At 39.2% G+C, this 21,418-nt stretch overlaps 1 long non-coding RNA gene across 1 annotated transcript; it reads right to left on the minus strand.

The window, feature by feature from the left end:
• Nucleotides 1-4,271: 4,271 nt before the first annotated feature.
• Nucleotides 4,272-13,616, minus strand: LOC127847121 (uncharacterized). The gene is made up of 3 exons (XR_008033824.1): nt 13,431-13,616; nt 8,475-8,610; nt 4,272-4,349 (listed from the first exon to the last, which is right to left on the minus strand). It is a non-coding gene; the product is annotated as an uncharacterized LOC127847121 (long non-coding RNA).
• Nucleotides 13,617-21,418: the final 7,802 nt, after the last annotated feature.

Consider the following 21,418-nt stretch of genomic DNA (forward strand, 5'->3'; position numbering starts at 1 on the left):
AACTTCATAGGTGTATAGATATAAATGAGGAGAAGTGCCATGAACAAGAACCATAACCCTACTTTTTCTTTAATAAAAGTTATTGCAATTTGTTTGGTTTTTAGCTCTACTGGCCGAAGGCCTGAAGAGCTTATGTCATGGCGTGGTATCCGTCATCCGTGCGTGCGTTAGACTTTTTCTTGTTTACGCGATAAAGTCCACAGTTTTCATCCAATTCTTTTCAAACTTGTTCAGTGTCTTTACATTAATGAGGATTCGAACCCTATTAAAAATGGGTTACATCAGAGTAAACAGTCCAGAATTATTTCCCCTTGAATTTGAGAAAACTGTGAAATAAGGCTTGTTTACGCAATAAAGTCCACAGTTTTCATCCAATCATTTCCCAACTTGCACAGTGTCTTTATCTGAATGATGAGTCAAACCCTATTGAAAATGAGCAATATCGGAGTTATAAGTCCAGAATTATCTCCCCTTGAATTTGAGAAGAAAAAATCATTTTTTTATGTGATACAGTCCATAATTTTCTTCCAATTCTTGGCAAACTTGCACAGTGTCTTTGTATCAATGAGGACTCAAACCCTTTTTTAAAAAGAGCAATATCGAAGCAATAAGTCCAGAATGACTTCCCCTTGAATATGAGAAAATTTTGAAATCCCGCTTGTTTGCGCAATTAATTCCACAGTTTTCATCCAATTATTTCCAAATTTGCACCGTATCTTTATATCAATGAGGACTTGAACCCTATTGAACATGAGCAGTATCGGACAAATAAGTACACAATAATCTCCCCTTGAATTTGAGAAAATTCTCCTTGTTTGCGCGATTACACAGTTTCCATCTTATTCTTTCCAAACTTGCACAGTGTTTATAGCAGTAGAGCGATTCAGGCCCTCATGGGCCTCTTGTTATTTGATGTAACATTGCAGGGCTATATCTCAGATCCCATGCAAGACTTCAACATGAAACTTAATGGGTGTATTGATATTAATGAGGCGAAGTGCCATGCTTAAGAACTATAAACCTTTACTTTCTTAAATAAGATTTAATGCCCTTTGTTGTTTTTGTATGATGGAACTTTTCAGGGCTATATCTCAGATACGATACAACATGGGTGTGTAAAAATCAATAGGAAGAAGTGCCATGCACAAGAACCATAACCATGCACTTTTTTAACTATGAGTTATTGCTCTTTGTCGATTTTGTATGATTTAACTCTTCAATGCTATATTTTAGAGACACGACAAGATTTGAACATGAAACTTCATGGGTGTATAGATATCAATGAGTAGCATTGCAATGCATAGAAACAATTACCCTACTCTCAATCATCTTTTTAGCTCACATGATTGCTCAGGTGAGCTTTTGTGACAGGTCTTTGTCCGTCGTATGTCCGTCCGTCCGTTAACATTTGCTCGTAAACACTCTAGAGGCCACATTTCTTGTCCCATCTTCATGAAACTTGGTCAGAAGCTTTGTCCCAATGAAATCTCGGCCGAGTTCGAAACTGGGTTGTGCGGGATCAAAAACTAGGGCACTAGGTCAAAAAAAAGAAAAACCTTGTAAACACTGTAGAAGTCACATTTCATGCCCAATCTTCATGTAACTTTGTCAAAATTTTTGTCTTAATGATATCTTGTTTGAGTTCAAAAGTGGTTCCGATCCGTTGAAAAAACATGGCCGCCACTGGGCGGGGCAGTTTTCCTTATTTGGCTATAGAGAAACCTTGTAAACACTCTTGAAGTCACAACTTTTGCCCAATCATCATGAAAGTTGGTCAAAACATTGGTTCGATTAATATCTCGAATGAGTTCGAAAATGGTCGAGATCGGTGAAAAAACATGGCTGCCAGTGGGCGGGGCATTTTTCTCTATATGTATATAGTGGCAGTTTTCCCTATTTGGCTATAGAGAAACCTTGTAAACACTCTAGAAGTCACAATTTTTGCTCAATCATCATGAAAAATGGTCAAAACATTGGTTTTATTGATATCTCAAAAGAGTTTGAAAATGGTCGGGATCGGTGAAAAAACATGGCCGCCAGTGGGTGGGGTATTTTTCTCTATGTATATAGTGAAAACATGTCAACACAGTCTATAGAAGTCACATTTTTGGGCCAATTTTCATGAAATTTGCTCAGAACATTTGTTTCCTTGATACGAGAGTTGAGTTCAAAAATGGTTCCAGTCAGTTGAATAGCATGACTGCTGGAAGGGAGGCAGTTTCTCATTATGCCCCCCCCCCCCCCTTTCAAAGAAGAGGGGGTATATTGTTTTGCTCATGTTGGTCCGTCCGTCCACCAGATGGTTTCCGGATGATAACTCAAGATCATGAAACTTCATAGGTACATTGATCATGACTCACAGATGACTCCTATTGATTTTCAGGTCACTAGGTCAAAGGTCAATGTCAAGATGACCCGAAATAGTAAAATGGTTTCCGGATGATAACTCAAGAACCCTTATGCCTAGGATCATGAAACTTCATAGATACATTGATCATGACTCGCAGATGACCCCTATTGATTTTCAGGTCACTAGGTCAAAGGTCAAGGTCACGGTGACCCAAAGCAGTAAAATGGTTTCCGGATGATAACTCAAGAACGCTTATGCCTAGGATCATGAAACTTCAAAGATACATTGATTTTGACTCGCAGATAACACCTATTGATTTTCAGGTCACTAGGTCAAAGGTCAAGGTCACAATGACCCAAAATAGTAAAATGGTTTCCAGATGATAACTCAAGAACGCTTAGGCCTAGGATCATGAAACTTCATAGGTACATTGATCATAACTCGTAGATGACCCCTATTGATTTTCAGGTCACTAGGTCAAAGGTTAAGGTCACCGAAATAGTTAAATGGTTTCCAGATGATAACTCAAGAACTCTTAGGCCTAGGATCATGAAACTTCATAGCTACATTGATCATGACTCGTAGATGACCCCTATTGATTTTCAGGTCACTAGGTCAAAGGTCAAGGTCACGGTGACCCAAAATAGTAAAATGATTTCCAGATGACAACTCAAGAACGCTTATGCCTAGGATCATAAAACTTCATAGGTACATTGATCATGACTGGAAGATGACACCTATTAATTTTCAGGTCACTAGGTCAAAGGTCAAGGTCACGGTGACTTGAAATAGTAAAATGGTTTCTGGATGATAACTCAAGAACGCTTATGCCTAGGATCATGAAACTTCATAGGTACAATGATCATGACTCGCAGATGACCCTTATGGATTTTCAGGTCACTAGGTCAAGGTCACGGTGACCTGAAATAGTAAAATGGTTTCTGGATGATAACTAAAGAAGGCTTATGACTAGGTTCATGAAACTTCATAGGTATATTGATCATGACTCGCAGATGACCCCTATTGATTATTAGGTCACTAGGTCAAAGGTCAAGGTCACAGTTCCAAAAAACATATTCACACAATGGCTGTCAAGGTCACGGTGACTCACCTAAGGAAAATGGTTTCCGGATGATAACTCAAGAATGCTTAGGCCTAGGATCATGAAACTTCATAGGTACATTGATCATGACTCGCAGATGAAATAATGATGAAACTTGACCAGGATGTTTGTCTGGACAATATCTAGGTCAAGTTTGACATTCGGTAAAGATTGAATGAACCGACTCCTCTCAGGTGAGCGCACCAGGGCCATCTTAGCTCTCTTGTTATAATTATATCGTATATATAGGGATTTTCACCCATCCATAAAAAATTTATTTGGCAGGGGATATCAATTCAACGAATTTGCTTGTTTTTAATCCGAAGTGCATGCAACCTTAATATAGTTTAAATGAGTCGTGTTCTGAGAAAACTGGGCATAATGCATGTGCTTAAATTGACACTCTACTTTTATGACATTTTTCATTTAAATGATGTCTCTTCTTAGCAAAAATTCAATTTAGGCGGAAAGTGTCTTCCCAGATAAGCCTGTGCGGACTGCACAGGCTAATCTGGGATGACACTTTACGCACATGCATTATGCCCAGTTTTCTCAGAACGCTACTCAAATAATTTAATTTCTACTTATACTGAATAAACAACTGGGGCAAGATCAAGAAATGGTATTTGTTAGCATTGAAAAATAATGATTGCATAACCAAGAATATACAAATTAAATAAAGTTTGCAAATCCCAGAAAGTTGATGACAACCTAGTGGGATTGTGCACCCTTGTACTTCTATGCCAGACAGCATGTTTATTGGACAACTATTGATATTACTGTGCGTTATGAACAAAAATAATGAACAAGTAACACGAGAGCATATCCATTATGTATTGATTAACAGTGACTCGAATCTATTTGCCCAGTGTTCCCAGATTGCCGATATGCTGGTATCTGAAACGGAAACAAGAGAGTGCTTGGTTAGCCACAATTATCAACATGCTGGCTAAATAAGACTCGTTCTGGAAAAAACTGGGCTTAATGCATGTGCATTAACCCTTTCAGTGCTGGAGCCGAATTTTGAAGGCCTTTGCAAACAGTTTGGATCCAGATGAGACGCCACAGAACGTGGCGTCTCATCAGGATCCAAACTGTTTGCTATTCTGATAGTATTCTTTGAAAAAAATTGAAGAAAATGCTAATTTTAGAAATTCAGCAGACGACATTTTAGCAGAAGACAAATTTCCCAGCATGCAAAGGTTAATGCCAGTTTTCCCAGAATGAGATCCCAATAGTGACACTGAAACACATGGTGCAGCCTTGTAGGCACCCGACAACCAGGGGCCTAGTGACACTGAAACACATGGTGCAGCCTCGTAGGCACCCGACAACCAGGGGCCTAGTGACACTGAAACACATGGTGCAGCCTCATAGGCACCCGACAACCAGGGGCCTAGTGACACTGAAACACATGGTGCAGCCTCGTAGGCACCCGACAACCAGGGGCCTAGTGACACTGAAACACATGGTGCAGCCTCATAGGCACCCGACAAACAGGGGCCTGTTTTCAAACGTACTTAACAAAGCTCTTGAAAACAATCTTAACTTAAGTTTAAATAGTATTTTAAGAACATGCAGTTTCAAAGACATCTGAACATCCAGACCAATACTCAAAAAGCATCTCGGTTTGATTATATGTTTATAATATTATTATTTTGAGTTTGTCGCTGCATAGCCATTTGAAGATGTATTAAAAAAGATCCCAGGGGCCCTTATTCAAAAAGCTCATAAGGAGGATCTTAACTGAAGACATACTTTTATTTTAAGAAGGTGACACTTCATAGGAATCTGACAGCCAGCTTCAAAAAGCTTCTTAGGACGATATTTTATTAAATTAAAATATTTTTTAAGACAAATATCCAAAATTGATGTCTATATAGAAAATTAATCTTTATCACTTAAAATGAAACAATAACTCAGAATACAAACAGGATGTTGATAGTTTTCTGAAGTAAAGCAAGTTAAGACAAAACTAACTTTAAATTTATTTCCTACTGGTTTTTCAAAATTATGAATGTAAGAAAAGTATTTAATAGTTTACAACAAAACTAAGTGGATATTGAACCCAGGCCCATATGTTCTTTTTTACTAAGATGAAACGTATCACTTGAATTAAACAAAGATAAAACTTATCACTACAACTTTACTTAAATGAAACTTATCACTAAAACTTTACTAAAATGAAACTTATCACTAGAAATGTACTAAGATGAAACTTACTACTAGAACTTATGTAAGATGAAAAACATCACTAAAACTTAACTATGATAAAACTTATCACTAGAACTTAACTTAGATGAAATTCATCACTATAACTTAACTAAGATAAAACTTATTACTAGAACTTATGTAGATGAAATTCATCACTATAACTTAACTAAGATAAAACTTATTACTAGAACTTAACTAAGATGAAATTAATCACTAGAACTTAACTAAGATAAAACTTATCACTAGAACTTTACTAAGATGAGACTTATCACTAGAACTTAAGTAAGATGAGACTTATCACTAGAACTTAACTAAGATGAAACTTATCACTGGAATTCGTTATTGAAATTCTCTTAAAATTATATTGTCAGATTTTTTGGTCACAAATCCTGAAAATGAAATAAAATAAATTTACAATTAGGAGGGTTTTATGACAACAGTACCTATATAAGATTCTTTATAAACATGGGCCAAGGTCTGATAGGTTAAATCTACTCTTGTATACAGTCATTTCCCAGTAAACTAAAGAAGTGCCATTATATATAGTCTGATTTAGTATAATCGGACAGCATATATATCATTCAAATATGTTATATAATTTATCCAGTACACATCTTTAATTGTTATCCCTCCCCCCCAAAAAAAAATGGCGGAGTGAAAAAGAATTGGTATAGTCTGTCAATCTGTCTGTCCATCCTTGAAACTATACATGTATAACGTTCAACATGAAACTTCATGAATGTATAAATTTCAATGAGGAGAAGTGCCATGCACAAGAACCATAACCCTACACTTTCTTTAATATGAGTTATTCCCTTTTGATTGTTTTTGTATGATGTAACTTTTTTGCGCTATATCTTAGATACAAAACAAAATTTGTACATAAAACTTCAGAAAAGAATAGATACCAATGATAATATGTGCCATGCACAAGAGCCATAACCATACATGTTTTTAAATAAGAGTTATTGCCCTTTGTTGATTTTTTTAATGATATAACTTTCAACATGGAACTTACTGGGTGTATTGATATAAATGAGAAGTGCCAAAGATCCATAACCCTACACTTTCTTAAATAAGAGTTATTGCCCTTTGTTGTTTTTGTACGATCTAATCTTTAAGGACATTATCTCATATACTAAAAAGGTCTATACAATATTTCAACATGAAAATTCATGTTTGTATAGTTATTAATAGAAAAAAAGTGCCATGCACAAGAACCATAATCCTAATTTTTCTCAAAAAAAGAGTTATTGCCCTTTGTTTCTCTTAGTTCCGCAACAGTCCATAAACAAAATTAATTGGCAGGTGACAGCAATTCCACTAATTTTCTTGTTATGTATATTTTGACAATTTTATGTTACATCAGTCATCTATATTTTGTTTATTATCCAGAAACAAGAGCTGTGTTTGTGAAACACAATGCCCCCTACAGCGCTGATTTGAAGCCATATATTTGACCTGAAAATGACCTTTGATCTTGAAGGATGACCTTGACCTTTCATGACTCAAATGTGCAGCTCCATGAGATACACATGCATGCCAAATATCAAGTTGCTATCTTCAATATTGCAAAAGTTATGACAAAGGTTAAAGTTTTAAGACAGACACATACAATGACAGACACATACAATGACAGACACATACAATGACAGACAGACAGGCCAAAAACAATATACCCCCGATCATTCGATCCAGTGGCATAAAAAGCAGAGAAATATTGATTGAGGTTGTATGAAAAAAGGCGTGTTTTATTCTAAAGGAAATTATTATTTAGTTAAGATATAGTACAAGTTCTCTTAGGATCAAAAGTGCTAAATGTTTTCTCTCCAGAATGGGAAGACAATATGGATGGACAATACTATAGTTGACAGAAAGGCCCAACAACATCAATTGAGTGTATATGGCACATCAAGCCTTCCTTACAAAATTTGGCCCTAAAGTTTAAGAGACGATGGGTTAAGTTGAAGCAACAGTCAACTCGTACATGAAGTTTGTATTAGACTTTATTCTATCAAGACCTGTTTTAAATTTTACAGTTTAACCTGTTATATCTTTTAATTTGAGGATTACAATTAGTAATATTAGACTCTTGCATGGATGACTCCATCATCAATATTGCGTTTACAACAAAGCTGTTAACTAGTTTGGATTTTTTTTAAATCCCACAAAATAAAGCTGTGACAATGTCTGAACAAACTTTTTAACCATTTACCTCATAGATAGGTATTTGGACGCATTTGTAGTCCCTTGGAAAGATAAATTTAATTTAAGACCTTACTTACTAGATTCAAGTTTTAAAGGCTTCATTTCAAACCCTTAATTACTGATAAGCAGCAAACAGCATAAAACCTGAATAGACTGTGAGTTACTTGCAGGCTGTTCTGGTTTTTTGCTGGTTGCAAAGGCCATTTTCAAATTGCGCCTTATGGGGGAAAGGGTTAACTAGATGGCATGATGGCCCTTTTGTGCTCACCTGAGCTCCTAGAGACTACCATATTATTTACGATGCAACAGACCTTATTATACACAAAACAACAAAATAAAATAAATAAACAACATGAAATTTTATTTTTTACATGTAAAAAGCAGCATAGTTAGGTCTATCATTTACAATGAAAAAGGCCTTATTATATAAAAAAACACATACTAAACTACATGATTTTTTTTTTCATGTAATAAGCACCATATTAAAGTCTATTCTACGTTTAATGTGGTATTCTAAATCACCTATAATACAGAGTCAAATAGTTAATTGTCAAAATGAAAATAAATTGGCATTTACAGTGGAAAAAATGTCAAACTCACGCATGATGGCTGCAGTAGTCGCGGATCTCTACCATGACAGGATTGTCAAAACTGACACCGTGAGAAACGTTACGAAGTTTCATCTGCTCCCACTCACATATCATGAACGGTGTCACCAGTTGACTCAATACCAAGCCTGCAATGTGGAAGCCACAAAACATATCATGAACTGTGTCACCAGTTGACTCAATACCACGCCTGCAATGTGGAAGCCACAAAACACATCATGAACAGTGTCACCAGTTGACTCAATACCAAGCCTACAATGTGGAAGCCACAAAACACATCATGAACAGTGTCACCAGTTGACTCAATACCAAGCCTACAATGTGGAAGCCACAAAACACACCATGAACGGTGTCACCAGTTGACTCAATACCAAGCCTGCAATGTGGAAGCCACAAAACACATCATGAACAGTGTCACCAGTTGACTCAATACCAAGCCTGCAATGTGGAAGCCACAAAACACATCATGAACAGTGTCACCAGTTGACTCAATACCACGCCTGCAATGTGGAAGCCACAAAACACATCATGAACAGTGTCACCAGTTGACTCAATACCACTCCTGCAATGTGGAAGCCACAAAACACATCATGAACAGTGTCACCAGTTGACTCAATACCAAGCCTACAATGTGGAAGCCACAAAACACACCATGAACGGTGTCACCAGTTGACTCAATACCAAGCCTACAATGTGGAAGCCACAAAACACACCATGAACGGTGTCACCAGTTGACTCAATACCAAGCCTACAATGTGGAAGCCACAAAACACACCATGAACGGTGTCACCAGTTGACTCAATACCAAGCCTGCAATGTGGAAGCCACAAAACACATCATGAACAGTGTCACCAGTTGACTCAATACCACGCCTGCAATGTGGAAGCCACAAAACACATCATGAACAGTGTCACCAGTTGACTCAATACCAAGCCTGCAATGTGGAAGCCACAAAACACATCATGAACAGTGTCACCAGTTGACTCAATACCAAGCCTGCAATGTGGAAGCCACAAAACACACCATGAATGGTGTCACCAGTTGACTCAATACCAAGCCTACAATGTGGAAGCCACAAAACACATCATGAATGGTGTCACCAGTTGACTTAATACCAAGCCTACAATGTGGAAGCCACAAAACACATCATGAACGGTGTCACCAGTTGACTTAATACCAAGCCTACAATGTGGAAGCCACAAAACACACCATGAATGGTGTCACCAGTTGACTCAATACCAAGCCTACAATGTGGAAGCCACAAAACACATCATGAACAGTGTCACCAGTTGACTCAATACCAAGCCTACAATGTGGAAGCCACAAAACACATCATGAACGGTGTCACCAGTTGACTCAATACCAAGCCTACAATGTGGAAGCCACAAAACACATCATGAATGGTGTCACCAGTTGACTCAATACCAAGCCTACAATGTGGAAGCCACAAAACACATCATGAACAGTGTCATCAGTTGACTCAATAGCAAGCCTACAATGTGGAAGCCACAAAACACATCATGAACGGTGTCACCAGTTGACTCAATACCAAGCCTACAATGTGGAAGCCACAAAACACATCATGAATGGTGTCACCAGTTGACTCAATACCAAGCCTGCAATGTGGAAGCCACAAAACACATCATGAACAGTGTCACCAGTTGACTCAATACCAAGCCTGCAATGTGGAAGCCACAAAACACATCATGAACAGTGTCACCAGTTGACTCAATACAAAGCCTGCAATGTGGAAGCCACAAAACACATCATAAACGGTGTCACCAGTTGACTCAATACCAAGCCTGCAATGTGGAAGCCACAAAACACATCATGAACGGTGTCACCAGTTGACTCAATACAAAGCCTACAATGTGGAAGCCACAAAACACATCATGAACGGTGTCACCAGTTGACTCAATACCAAGCCTGCAATGTGGAAGCCACAAAACACATCATGAACGGTGTCACCAGTTGACTCAATATCCAAGCCTGCAATGTGGAAGCCACAAAACACATCATGAACATTTTCCTGGCGGCAATGATGTAACTTTTTCGTGGCGGCAATTTGGCGTCAGTGATGTAACTATTTCCTGGCAGCAATGATGTAACTTTTTCGTGGCGGCAATTTGGCGTCAGTGATGTAACCTTTCCCTGCCGCTCAGCTATTTTATGAGAAGGACTATAAAAGGTCCCGGAAAACTGGTGGGGGGGGGGGGGATTTTTTATTTGAATAAAGGTTGGATTTAGAATATTTTTTTATTTAAAATGGAATTGGTTCAAATTTAAGAAATAGGAGATTAAACTTAGTATGTTTTAACATTATGTATATATTTGAATGTTGGACTTTTGTTGGAAATGTTGGAAAAAAAGTGTATATACTTTGTAAATAAACTGTAGTAGAAGAAACTAATGACTTATTTCATTTCTACTAGCTCGGCTAGTGTACAAGTTACATGGAAATTTGTCCAAATGGACTGGTGGCAGCACCCGAAAATAAGACCACAGGTTCTTGACTAAATTAAAATTTAGTTAAGATAATTTGTGCAAAGTTTAACTTTGATTGCTACCATCAAAGTTTAAATTTTGCGACAATAACAAGCCTGCGATGTGGAAGCCACAAAACACACCATGAACGGTGTCACCAGTTGACTCAATACCACGCCTGCAATGTGGAAGCCACAAAACACATCATGAACGGTGTCACCAGTTGACTCAATACCAAGCCTGCAATGTGGAAGCCACAAAACACACCATGAACGGTGTCACCAGTTGACTCAATACCAAGCCTGCAATGTGGAAGCCACAAAACACACCATGAACGGTGTCACCAGTTGACTCAATACCACGCCTGCAATGTGGAAACCACAAAACACACCATGAACGGTGTCACCAGTTGACTCAATACCACGCCTGCAATGTGGAAGCCACAAAACACACCATGAACGGTGTCACCAGTTGACTCAATACCACGCCTGCAATGTGGAAGCCACAAAACACACCATGAACGGTGTCACCAGTTGACTCAATACCAAGCCTGCAATGTGGAAGCCACAAAACACATCATGAACGGTGTCACCAGTTGACTCAATACCACGCCTGCAATGTGGAAGCCACAAAACACATCATGAACGGTGTCACCAGTTGACTCAATACCACGCCTGCAATGTGGAAGCCACAAAACACATCATGAACAGTGTCACCAGTTGACTCAATACCAAGCCTGCAATGTGGAAGCCACAAAACACACCATGAACAGTGTCACCAGTTGACTCAATACCAAGCCTGCAATGTGGAAGCCACAAAACACATCATGAACGGTGTCACCAGTTGACTCAATACCAAGCCTACAATGTGGAAGCCACAAAACACACCATGAACGGTGTCACCAGTTGACTTAATACAAAGCCTGCAATGTGGAAGCCACAAAACACACCATGAATGGTGTCACCAGTTGACTCAATACCAAGCCTGCAATGTGGAAGCCACAAAACACATCATGAATGGTGTCACCAGTTGACTCAATACCACGCCTGCAATGTGGAAGCCACAAAACACATCATGAACGGTGTCACCAGTTGACTCATTACCAAGCCTGCAATGTGGAAGCCACAAAACACACCATGAACAGTGTCACCAGTTGACTCAATACCAAGCCTGCAATGTGGAAGCCACAAAACACACCATGAACGGTGTCACCAGTTGACTCAATACCAAGTCTGCAATGTGGAAGCCACAAAACACACCATGAACGGTGTCACCAGTTGACTCAATACCACGCCTGCAATGTGGAAGCCACAAAACACACCATGAACGGTGTCACCAGTTGACTCAATACCACGCCTACAATGTGGAAGCCACAAAACACATCATGAACGGTATCACCAGTTGACTCAATACCAAGCCTACAATGTGGAAGCCACAAAACATAATAGAGCAGGGGAAAAGAGGGTTTAATGCATGTGCGTAGTTTCACTGTGAAAAGGGGGTTTAATGCATTTGCGTAGTTTCTCTAGGAAAAGGGGGTTTAATGCATGTGCGTAGTTTCACTGGGAAAAGGGGGTTTAATGCATGTGTGTAGTTTCAGCCCAGACTATCAAGGGCAAAACCTAAACTGGGTTTTCCTGTACTAGAGACTTCATTGAAACCTAAGCAGTTTGTGTTGTTCCTGATTAGCCTGTGTTGACTGCACAGGCTAGTCTGGGATGACACCTTAACCACATGCATTTAACCCTGTTTTCCAGAATGAGGATCAATGTTACTTTGCAAACTTGCAGGGCCAAAATATTGCGTTCTTTTCATCAATGAACGGCTTTGTACAGTTTCTTACAGATTTATTTTCACTAACATTTGATAGTCTTATAAATGATTTGATTAAAGTTAACTTTGACATACTGAAGTTGTTCAGTTAAAAGGGCCGTTTAACGTTTTGGTAAATTGACAAAATTAAAAAAAGTTGTTTCAGATTCGCAAATTTTCGTTTTTGTTACGATATTTGTGAGGAAATAGTAATACTGACTATTTACCATGCTCTTAAATATCCATTATATGCATCTTTTGACAATTTGAAAACCTGAAAATTATAAAGCGTGTGACGCGAAACTATTGAATAATTTGGAAAGTTCTGTTGTTGTAGTAATATTTTGGGAAACTACAAGGATTGCTTATATAGGTAAAAAATATATCCGCTCTAAGAATGAGCATGGATTGTCGAGTGGTCCAGGCGGGCGACTTTTTACTCCAGGACTCCAGGGGTCAGTGGTTCGAGCCCTGTTGAGGGTAACTTTTATTTTCCTTTTTTTAAATTGTATTCTTGTTTTTTTACTGGAGATTTTTAGGTCAAATGTTTAAATTTATCAATATAAAGCATTTAATGACATGCTTCAATACATGCCAAAATCTGTCAAACAGCCCCTTTAACCGGTAACATGCATAAAATAATGGCACTTACCAAATGAAACCATCAGAAGAAAGCAGCATATCCTGGAGTACATGATGGTAATTTTACTGGTTGTTTTAAAGATGTAGTGATAACTAATTTATGCTTTATTTGAAACTCTGTTCTGAAGTTTTGAAACAATCAGTACATGTTAATTTGAGACAAGTCACGCATACACAAGGGCATTTGAAGACCATAACAAGATAAGAACAACAGTTTATGTACAAGAGCATAGCTAGACTGACATTATCCCTTAACCCTTTGCATTCTGGGTAATTTGTCTTCTGCTAAAATGTCGTCTGCTGAATTTCTTAAATTAGCATTTTCTTCGATTTTTTTCAAAGAATACTATCAGAATAGCAAACAGTTTGAATCCTGATGAGACGCCATGTTCTGTGGCGTCTCATCAAGATCCAAACTGTTTGCAAAGGCCTTCAAAATTCGGTTCCCGCACTGAAAGGGTTAAGCACTGGAAGTGATTTTTTAAAGGCCTTCGCAGTGGCGTCTGATCAGGATCCAAACTGTTTGCTATTCTGATGGTGGTCTTTCAAAAAAGTGAAGAAAACAATAATTTTAGAAATACAGCAGACACCAATTTAGCAGACAACAAAAATCCAAGCATGGAAAGGGTTAAAAAGAATCTAAAGGATACTATTACTCAATCCCATGAAACAGATTAACCCTTAACCATTTAGATAAGTATTTTGATGCATTTATAGTCCCTTAGAAAGTTACATTTAATTAAAGACCTTTCTTACTACATTCAAGTTGTAAAGGCTTCATTTCCAACTCTTAAGATACTGTTGAGTTGCAAACAGCATAAAACCTGAACAGACTGCCAGTTACTAGCAGGCTGTTCTGGTTGTATGCTGTTAGTACAGTTTAAAGAAATAACCATTTTGAGTTATTAATGTCTTCCAGGTACTTTGTATATTATACAAAATATTAAGAATGACATAAAAACAAGGTCATTGACCATGCATGTACACAAAGTCGAGATATGTCCCTTTGATTCGCATTGTCTGGAAGGCATTGTTAAAACTAAACAGAATGTTCGTTATATTTTCTTAATTTCTTGCGGGTTGTGCCAAAACCCAAATGCTTTTGAGACCTATAAAGGTCATTTTTTTTTGTAGAACAAGGGTCAGTATTTGTACAGCTTACTTTCTGATAAAAAAAAATGATTGCGTACACAGTACTTAATATTTGTAATAAAGAACCCTAAGTAGCTCACAAACAAGACTGATGCATGACACCATTAAAACCTAAAGAATTTAGCATTTATGTTTTTGTACAAGTATTTGTTCAATTCTTACAATTACTGATAGTAAAAGTGATGTTTAAACCCCAAAAAGCAAAATAAGTGGCTATAATGACATTACACTGCCTATTGACATTTTTTATCATATTATCACAATTTCTAATAAAGTTAAAACTATCAACCAAATCTTGAGCTGAATGCATATATTTTATAAAAATAATTTCACAAAAAGTTACACAGTTTGAGAAACCTTTAGCTACCGACCTGCTTCTAAATATTGTGTCCTAAATAATTCCTAAGAAAGCAGTATGTGTAGAAAGACACATGTTTCTTATCTTTGAGATTGAAGAAGTCAGATTGCTCTACACCCATTTAGATTGATTCAGGAGTATTTGGGATATTTATTGCAACTAATAATTGTAATCACATTTGTCCCAGTTCTCAGACACGATTGCTTTAAAACGAAAGTACTGGTAATACCGATAATTGTAGTGGTATTCGTTAAAGAAACAGTAGAAGTTGTAGCCGTGGTAGTAACGGCAGCAGCAGTAAAAGTTGTAGCAGTTGGTAATAGCTGCAGCAGCAGTAGAAAATGTAGCAGTGGTAGTAGCAGAAGAAATGGTAGAAGAAGTAGCAGTGGTAGTAGCAGCAGCAGCAGTAGAAGTTGTAGCAGTGGTAGTAGCAGCAGCAACAGTAAAAGTAGTAGCAGTGGTAGTAGCAAAAGCAATTGTAGAAGTAGTAGCAGTGGAAGTTGCAGCAGCAACAGTAAAAGTAGTAGCAGTGGTAGCAGCAGCAGCAGTAGATGTTGTAACAGTGGTAGTAGCAGAAGCAATAGTAGAAGTAGTAGCAGTGGTAGTAGCAGCAGCAACAATAGAAGTAGTAGCAGTGGTAGTAGCAGCAGCAACAATAGAAGTAGTAGCAGTAGTATTAGTGGCAGCAGCAGTAGAATTATCAGTAGCACTATAGCAGTATTACAACTAGACTTGATTTTCGTGAGACTAGTTGCCTTCCTTCAAACAAAATTACCAGGAAAATATCGTCACAGAATAGCCAGTGCAGACTTCACTTTCCAAAAATGGATGAAGCCCCATTTTCCAAAAGGGAGGCTCAATATGACTGTGATTTCTTGTGCAATCATGTTAAATACTTCATGCATATGGGATAGCAATAAGCTTGAGTAGAAGCTATGCTGTGGTGTAATGGATATGATGTGTGCCTAACGACCAGGAGGTCACAGATTCAATTCCCACTGTTGGAGCATTCTTTAATCTTTAAATCTCCCCCAAAACACCAAGTACTGGTTCAAGGCCCAGGAAACATACTTTTCAAGAGAACGTTTCAATAAGACTAAGGCTTTCGATGCAATTGAGCTAAAATAAATAGGTTTACACTAAACTAAGCTCAAGTAAAAACTGTTGGAATACGCAGTTGAAACAAGGTGTACATGGACTGACAGACTAAGGCTAGGCAAACCTTGTAATTTTCTTCAGTGGCATCATTATATCAGTTGAAACGGTTTTTGCAAGCACGTGTATTTGCAGGTCAGCCTCGCTCTGGGAAAATAGAGCTTAATGCATGTGTAAAGTGTAGTCCCAGATTGAGCTTGTAGAAGCAACAGGAAAACAGAGCTTAATGCATGTGTAAAGTGTAGTCCCAGATTGAGCTTGTAGAAGCCACAGGAAAACAGAGCTTAATGCATGTGTAAAGTGTAGTCCCAGATTGAGCTTGTAGAAGCCACAGGAAAACAGAGCTTAATGCATGTGTAAAGTGTAGTCCCAGATTGAGCTGGTAGAAGCCACAGGAAAACAAAGCTTAATGCATGTGTAAAGTGTAGTCCCAGATCTGCCTTGCAGAAGGTGAAAACAGAGCTTAATGCATGTGTAAAGTGTAGTCCCAGATTGAGCTGGTAGAAGCCACAGGAAAACAGAGCTTTATACATGTGTAAAGTGTAGTCCCAGATTTTCCTTGCAGTACGGGAAAACAGAGCTTAATGCATGTGTAAAGTGTAGTCCCAGATTGAGCTGGTAGAAGCCACAGGAAAACAGAGCTTAATGCATGTGTAAAGTGTAGTCCCAGATTGAGCTGGTAGAAGCCACAGGAAAACAGAGCTTAATGCATGTGTAAAGTGTAGTCCCAGATCTGCCTTGCAGAAGGTGAAAACAGAGCTTAATGCATGTGTAAAGTGTAGTCCCAGATCTGCCTTGCAGTAGGTGAAAACAGAGCTTAATGCTCGTGTAAAGTGTAGTCCCAGATTGGCCTTGCAGTAAAGAAAACAGAGCTTAATGCATTGTAAAGTGTAGTCCCAGATTGACCTTGCAGTAGGGGAAAACAGAGCTTAATGCATGTGTAAAGTGTAGTCCCAGATTGAGCTTGTAGAAGCCACAGGAAAACAGAGCTTAATGCATGCGTAAAAGTGTAGTCCCAGATTGGCCTTGCAGTAGGAACAGGAAAACAGAGCTTAAATCATGTGTAAAATGTAGTCCCAGATTGGCCTTGCAGTAGGAACAGGAAAACAGAGCTTAATGCATGTGTAAAGTGTAGTCCCATTTGCCTTGTAGTAGGGGAAAAAAGAGCTTAATGCATGTGTAAAATGTAGTCCCAGATTAGTCTTGCTGTAGGAGAAATCAGAGCTTAATGCATGTGTAAAGTGTAGTCCCATTTGCCTTGCAGTAGGGGTAAACAGAGCTTAATGCATGTGTAAAGTGTAGTCCCAGATTGGCCTTGCAGTAGGGGTAAACAGAGCTTAATGCATGTGTACAGTGTAGTCTCATTTGTCTTGCAGTAGGGGAAAACAGAGCTTAATGCATGTGTAAAGTGTAGTCCCATTTGCCTTGCAGTAGGGGAAAACAGAGCTTAATGCATGTGTAAAGTGTAGTCCCATTTGCCTTGCAGTAGGGGAAAACAGAGCTTAATACATGCATAAAGTGTAGTCCCAGATTGACCTTGCAGTAGGGGAAGAGAGCTTAATGCATGTGTAAAGTGTAGTCCCAGATTGGCCTTGCAGTAGGCACACGAAAACAGGGCTTAATGCATGTGTAAAGTGTAGTCCAAGATAAGCCTTGCAGTAGGGAAAAACAGAGCTTAATGCATGTGTAAAATGTAGTCCCAGATTGAGCTTGCAGTAGGGGAAAACAGAGCTTAATGCATGTGTAAAATGTAGTCCCATTTGCCTTGCAGTAGGAAAAAACAGAGCTTAATGCATGTGTAAAATGTAGTCCCATTTGCCTTGCAGTAGGGAAAAACAGAGCTTAATGCATGTGTAAAATGTAGTCCCAGATTGGCCTTGCAGTATGCACATGAAAACAGGGCTTAATGCATGTGTAAAGTGTAGTCCCAGATAAGCCTTGCAGTAGGGGAAAACAGAGCTTAATGCATGTGTAAAATGTAGTCCCATTTGCCTTGCAGTAGGGGAAAACAGAGCTTAATACATGCATAAAGTGTAGTCCCAGATTGGCATTGCAGTAGGGGAAAACAGAGCTTAATGCATGTGTAAAGTGTAGTCCCAGATTTGCCTTGCAGTAGGCACATGAAAACAGGGCTTAATGCATGTGTAAAGTGTAGTCCCGGATAAGCCTTGCAGTAGGGGAAAACAGAGCTTAATGCATGTGTAAAATGTAGTCCAAGATTGAGCTTGCAGTACGGGAAAACAGAGCTTAATGCATGTGTAAAATGTAGTCCCATTTGCCTTGCAGTAGGGAAAAACAGAGCTTAATGCATGTGTAAAATGTAGTCCCATTTGCCTTGCAGTAGGAAAAAACAGAGCTTAATGCATGTGTAAAATGTAGTCCCAGATTGGCCTTGCAGTATGCACATGAAAACAGGGCTTAATGCATGTGTAAAGTGTAGTCCCAGATAAGCCTGGCAGTAGGGGAAAACAGAGCTTAATGCATGTGTAAAATGTAGTCCCATTTGCCTTGCAGTAGGGGAAAACAGAGCTTAATGCATGTGTAAAATGTAGTCTCATTTGCCTTGCAGTAGGGGAAAACAGAGCTTAATACATTCATAAAGTGTAATCCCAGATTGGCCTTGCAGTAGGGGAAAACAGAGGTTAATGCATGTGTAAAATGTGGTCCCAGATTAGCCTTGCAGTAGGCACAGGAAAACAGGGCTTAATGCATGTGTAAAGTGTAGTCCCAGATTGGCCTTGCAGTAAGCACAGGAAAACAGAGCTTAATGCATGTGTTAAGTGAAGTCCCAGATTGGCTTTGCAGTAGGCACAGGAAAACAGAGCTTAATGCCCGTGTTTAGTGTACCCACAAATTGGCATTGCAGTAGGCACAGGAAAACAGAGCTTAATGCCCGTGTAAAGTGTAGTCCCAGATTTGCCTTGCAGTAGGTGACAATGCATGAGTAAAATGTAGTCCCATTTGCCTAGCAGTAGGGGAAAACAGAGCTTAATGCATGTGTAAAGTGTAGTCCCAGATTGGCCTTGCAGTATGCACATGGAAACAGGGCTTAATGCATGTGTAAAGTGTAGTCCCAGATTGGCCATGCAGTAGGCACAGGAAAACAGAGCTTAATGCTTGTGTAAATTGTAGTCCCATTTGCCTTGCAGTAGGGGAAAACAGAGCTTAATACATGCATAAAGTGTAGTCCCAGATTGGCATTGCAGTAGGGGAAAACAGAGCTTAATGCATGTGTAAAGTGTAGTCCCAGATTGGCCTTGCAGTAGGCACATGAAAACAGGGCTTAATGCATGTGTAAAGTGTAGTCCCAGATAAGCCTTGCAGTAGGGAAGAACAGAGCTTAATGCATGTGTAAAATGTAGTCCCAGATTGAGCTTGCAGTAGGGGAAAACAGAGCTTAATGCATGTGTAAAATGTAGTCCCATTTGCCTTGCAGTAGGGAAAAACAGAGCTTAATGCATGTGTAAAATGTAGTCCCATTTGCCTTGCAGTAGGGAAAAACAGAGCTTAATGCATGTGTAAAATGTAGTCCCAGATTGGCCTTGCAGTATGCACATGAAAACAGGGCTTAATGCATGTGTAAAGTGTAGTCCCAGATAAGCCTTGCAGTAGGGGAAAACAGAGCTTAATGCATGTGTAAAATGTAGTCCCATTTGCCTTGCAGTAGGGGAAAACAGAGCTTAATGCATGTGTAAAATGTAGTCCCATTTGCCTTGCAGTAGGGGAAAACAGAGCTTAATGCATGTGTAAAATGTAGTCCCATTTGCCTTGCAGTAGGGGAAAACAGAGCTTAATACATGCATAAAGTGTAATCCCAGATTGGCCTTGCAGTAGGGGAAAACAGAGGTTAATGCATGTGTAAAATGTAGTCTTATTTGCCTTGCAGTAGGGAAAAACAGGGCTTAATGCACGTGTAAAGTGTAGTCCCAGATTGGCCTTGCAGTAGGCACAGGAAAACAGGGCTTAATGCATGTGTAAAGTGTAGTCCCAGATTGGCCTTGCAGTAAGCACAGGAAAACAGAGCTTAATGCATGTGTTAAGTGAAGTCCCAGATTGGCCTTGCAGTAGGCACAGGAAAACAGAGCTTAATGCCCGTGTTTAGTGTACCCACAAATTGGCATTGCAGTAGGCACAGGAAAACAGAGCTTAATGCCCGTGTAAAGTGTAGTCCCAGATTTGCCTTGCAGTAGGTGACAATGCATGTGTTAAATGTAGTCCCATTTGCCTAGCAGTAGGGAAAAACAGAGCTTAATGCATGTGTAAAGTGTAGTCCCATTTGCCTTGCAGTAGGGGAAAACAGAGCTTAATACATGCATAAAGTGTAATCCCAGATTGGCCTTGCAGTAGGGGAAAACAGAGCTTAATGCATGTGTAAAGTGAAGTCCCAGATTGGCCTTGCAGTTAGCACAGGAAAACAGAGCTTAATGCATGTGTTAAGTCAAGTCCCAGATTGGCCTTGCAGTAGGCACAGGAAAACAGAGCTTAAAGCCCGTGTTTAGTGTAGTCACAGATAGGCATTGCAGTAGGCACAGGAAAACAGAGCTTAATGCCCGTGTAAAGTGTAGTCCCAGAATTGCCTTGCAGTAGGTGACAATGCATGTGTAAAATGTAGTCCCATTTGCCTAGCAGTAGGGGAAAACAGAGCTTAATGCATGTGTAAAGTGAAGTCCCAGATTGGCCTTGCAGTAGGCACATGAAAACAGGGCTTAATGCATGTGTAAAGTGAAGTCCCAGATAAGCCTTGCAGTAGGGGAAAACAGAGCTTAATGCATGTGTAAAATGTAGTCCCAGATTGAGCTTGCAGTAGGGGAAAACAGCTTAATGCATGTGTAAAATGTAGTCCCATTTGCCTTGCAGTAGGGAAAAACAGAGCTTAATGCATGTGTAAAATGTAGTCCCATTGCCTTGCAGTAGGGAAAAACAGAGCCTAATGCATGTGTAAAATGTAGTCCCAGATTGGCCTTGCAGTAGGCACATGAAAACAGGGCTTAATGCATGTGTAAAGTGTAGTCCCAGATAAGCCTTGCAGTAGGGGAAAACAGAGCTTAATGCATGTGTAAAATGTGGTCCCAGATTAGCCTTGCAGTAGGCACAGGAAAACAGGGCTTAATGCATGTGTAAAGTGTAGTCCCAGATTGGCCTTGCAGTAAGCACAGGAAAACAGAGCTTAATGCATGTGTTAAGTGAAGTCCCAGATTGGCTTTGCAGTAGGCACAGGAAAACAGAGCTTAATGCCCATGTTTAGTGTACCCACAAATTGGCATTGCAGTAGGCACAGGAAAACAGAGCTTAATGCCCGTGTAAAGTGTAGTCCCAGATTTGCCTTGCAGTAG

The sequence above is a fragment of the Dreissena polymorpha genome, chromosome 10 (genome assembly GCF_020536995.1).
Source record: "Dreissena polymorpha isolate Duluth1 chromosome 10, UMN_Dpol_1.0, whole genome shotgun sequence".
In the NCBI taxonomy this organism is placed as follows: Eukaryota; Metazoa; Mollusca; class Bivalvia; order Myida; family Dreissenidae; genus Dreissena; species Dreissena polymorpha.